Here is a 4,651-nt window from a genome sequence, read left to right as displayed (position 1 = left end):
ACCGGAAGGATATAAATAAAAACATACATTAGATCAAACAGAGGTGTAAAACAAAATATGCTAAAGATATGAGAGAGGGAGAGAAAGAGAGAGAGAGAGAGAGAGAGAGAGAGAGAGAGAGAGAGAGAGAGAGAGAGAGAGAGAGAGAGAGAGAGAGAGAGAGAGAGAGAGAGAGAGAGAGAGAGACAGAGAGAGAGAGAGAGACAGAGAGACAGACAGACAGTGACAGAGAGGCAGACAGACAGAGAGAGTTAGACAGAAAGAGAGAGAGAGATAGAGAGAGAGAGAGAGAGAGAGAGAGAGAAAGAAAGAGATAGAAAGAGAAAAAGATATATATATATATATATATATATATATATATATATATATATATATATGTATGTATGTATGTATATAGAAACAAAAGGATAAAGAAAGAGAGAGAGATAGAGACTTCGGAACATACACGAAACGGAGTTGGTAAGACATATAAATATAAACTTATAAACTTCACCAAGATGGTCAGCTAAGCAATTAAACTCTTACTTGAAAGAGGATATTGGCTGAGCATGTAAGCGCTATCGTAAAAAAAAGTTACTAGCTAATTAAAGCACATAGTTAGCGGAGAGAGAGAGAGAGGCGAGGAATATGTGGTGGAAGGAAGGAGAGGGGTAGAGGAGGGAGAGGCAGAGGGAAGGGGAGAGGGAGGGAAGAGGAGGGTCAGAAAGGAGGAGGGAAGGGGAGAGGAAGAGAAGAGGCAGAGAGAAGGGGAGAGGAAGAGGAAGGAGGAAGGAGAGACATAGGGAAGGAGAGAAAGGAGGAGGGCGAGGCAGAGGGAAGGGGAGAGGGAGGGAAGAGGAGGGTGAGAAAGGAGGAGGGAGAGACAGAGGGAAGGTGAGAGGGTGAGGATGGATGAGGGAGAGGCAGAAGGACGGAGAGAGTGAGAGGAGAGGAGGGTGATAAAGGCAGAAAGGCAGAGGGAAGGGAAGAGGGAGGAGAAGAGAGGGTGATAAAGGAGGATGGAGAGGTAGAGTAGGGTGAGGGAAGGGGGGAGGGATAGGGAGGGAAGGGGGAAGGGATAGGGAGGGAGGGGGGGGATAGGGAGGGAAGGGGGGAGGGATAGGGAGGGAAGGGGGGGATAGGGAGGGAGGGGGGATAGGGAGGGAAGGTGGGGTGAGGGAAGGGGAGGGAGAAAGGAAGAGGGGGAGGCAGAGAGGGATGAGGGAAGAAGGAGAGAGAGGCAGGCGATGAAGAAAGGGAGGGAAAGGAGGGAATAGGACGAAGGTGATGAAATACGGGACGAAGGAAGGAAAGATGAGGTGAGCACGGTAGAAGAACGGAAGTGAGGAAGAGGAAGGAAATAAAAAAAAAGAAAGGAGAAAAGAAGAAGCGAAACGAAGAAGATAAAAGGAATAAAAGAAAAAAGGAAACACAAAGAAGAGAAGAGAATACAGACAGAGAGAGGGAATGGGATCCAGAAAAGGGGGAGGGGAGGAGTGCCAGGGGGTAGGGGGAAGTGGAAGGAAGGAAGGGGAAATGCAATGGAGTGGAAGGGGGGGAGTGGGGGGGAATGCAAGGGGGAGGACGAGGAGGAGGGCAGGGAAGGAAGGAAAGAATTGGAAGGAAGGGAGAGAGAAGTGCAAGAGGGGAGAGCATGGGGGGGAAGGTGAGTGTAAGGGAGGGAGGGGGAGGGCAAGGGAGTGGAAGGGGAGGGCAAAGGAGGGAGGAGGAAGTGCAAGGGAGTGGAAGGGGAGGGAGGGGGGGAGGGGGTAGTGCAAGGAAGGTCAGAATCGTATGCATCGTGTAAGCATTAGCGAGGAGGTTAAGCGAGCTTTTAAAGTCAGTGTTGCATAGCTTGTGGGCGACGATAAATAAGCTGAAATGCCTGTAGAATGCAATGTAAAAACGTCCTTATTGACTTGAATTATGACCGTGGGGGGGGGGAGGGCTTTTTTTTCCTAATTTTCAATCAAAATATAAAAAAGCCTTTTTTAATTTATATTTTTTTCGATTGAAATAAGAGAATAAAAAAAAACTTAAAGAGGAAATAATCTGAATATGTCAAAGATTAGAAATTTAGACACTTAGGCGCACATTTTAAAGAGAAAGATTTGTAAAAAGAAAGAGAACTTAATGATTAAAGATCCTTTATTGATCATAATTCTAATTACATTAAATCTTTCTTAATTTCCTATATGCAAACATAAATACCCCAGAAATGACAGCATAATGCAAGGAAGGAGGATGGAACGAAGGAGGATGGATGGAAGGAAGGAGGAAGGATGGAGGGATGATGCGAGAAAGGAGGAAGGAAGGATAGAAGGAGGTGGGAACGATGCGAGGAAGGAGGGAGGGATGATGCGAGGAAGGAGGAAGGATGCGAGGAAGGAGGAAGGATGGAGGCGAGGAAGGAGGAAGGATGGAAGGAGGGGGGATGGATGCGAGAAAGGAGGAAGGAGGAAGGATGGAAGGAGGAGAGAGGAAAGGTGATTAAAATAATAATGATGATGATAATAATAATAACAATGATTATCAAAATAGAATAACAAGAATGATAATAAAAGTAACAATAATAGAAATGATAATGAGGATGACAATAGAAATTACGATAATTATAATAATAATGATAATGATAATGATGATAGCAACGATAATGATAATGATAATAAAAGTAATTATGATTATAAGATAATGATGATGATCCTGATGATGATAACAATATCACTATTAATGATAAGGATAATAACAAAAATGATAACAAATATAATGATAATGGTTATGGTAATGTTGATAAATGATAACAATAATGATCATAATGACTATAATAACAATTATGACAAAAGTAGTAATAATGATTATGATAATGATAATGCTGAGGATGACAATGATGCTAATGGTAATGATACTGAAAATAACAGTTATCATTACCATTAATGTTGTTCCTGTTATTATTATCAGTTTTATCCTCAAGGTCTTTATCATCATCATCATAGTCATTATTATCATTAATATCATTATTATCATTATCATCATTATCATAATAGTTTATATTTCTGTCATTGTGATTTTCATGAATTAATAAAGATAATGATAATGATGATAATGATAACAATAAATGAATATACATAAATATATATTTACATATACATATACATTTATATATATATACATATATATATATATATATATATATATATATATATATATATATATATATATATATATATATATATATGCATACAGATATATATATATATATATATATATATATATATATATATATATATATATATATATATATAGACACACACACACACATACACACACACACACACACACACACACACACACACACATATATATATATATATATATATATATATATATATATATATATATATATATATATACATATAGATACATAAATAGATAGATAGATAGATAGATAGATGGAAAGATAAATTATATAAACAAAAAAAATATATATGAAAATTAAGTATATGAAAAAAAACTTAAATTTATGTACACACACACACACACACACACACACACACACACACACACACACACACACACACACACACACACATATATATATATATATATATATATATATATATATATATATATATATATATATATATATATATATATACATATATATATATATATATATATATATATACATATTCCTCTATCTATTTATTTATTTACATGAAACAAACTTAGATAAACTGAAAAAACGAATACACAAAAATGAAAACGAAAATCGCGGCGCCTCGTGTCTCGCGAAGTTTTCCCTGTTTGGCCCAAGTCTCCTCAGAAGGTTGCGCCAGGTATAAGCCTATTAGCGATGTTGCGGTTACTAAGTAAACGAGAAGTTGGGAAGTTGGGCGGCTCAAGGAGGCGGGCGGCGGAAGAAGCGAGGGGAGGGGAAGAATGGAAGGAGGGGAGGGGGGGGGGGGAGAGGGGGGGGGGGGGGGGGGTGATGGGAGGAAGGGGGAAGGATGGAAGGAGGCGAGGAGGTGGGATGGAAGGAGGGAGGAGGAAGGATGGAAGGGAGAGATAGGATAGAAGGAGGTGGGAATGATGCGAGGAAGGATGGAAGGAGGAAGGAGGCGAGGAGGGAGGAAGGATGGAAGGAAGGAGGGAGAATGCGAGGGAGGATGGAAGGAGGGGGGGAATGATGCGAGGAAGGAGGAAGAAGCGAAGGGAGAGGAAGAATGGTGCGAGGAAGGATGGAAGGAGGCGAGGAAGGAGGAATGATGCTAAGAAGGAGGGATGATGCGAAGAAGAAGGAAGGAGGCGAGGAGGAAGGAAAGGTGCGAGGAAGGAGGGATGATGCGAGAAAGGAGGAAGGATGGAAGGAGGCGTGAATGATGCAAGGAAGGAGGAATTACGCAAGAGAGGAGGAATGATGGAAGAAAGTTTTCTTCTCAATTATCCTTGTTTTGTTTTGTCTGTTTGATTGTTCGTTTATGTTGTAATCGATGTATTGACGCACTTTTTTTTTACCTTCGTTGCGAGAAGAGATTCACTAAGGCTTCTCTGCGAACTATATATATATATATATATATATATATATATATATATATATATATATATATATATATATATATATATATATATATATATATGTATGTATGTATGTATGTATGTATGTATATATATA

This window comes from Penaeus vannamei, chromosome 1, assembly GCF_042767895.1.
Source record: "Penaeus vannamei isolate JL-2024 chromosome 1, ASM4276789v1, whole genome shotgun sequence".
NCBI lineage: Eukaryota > Metazoa > Arthropoda > Malacostraca > Decapoda > Penaeidae > Penaeus > Penaeus vannamei.
The sequence above is the reverse complement of the archived record's forward strand: the minus strand, read 5'-3'. Positions refer to the sequence as shown.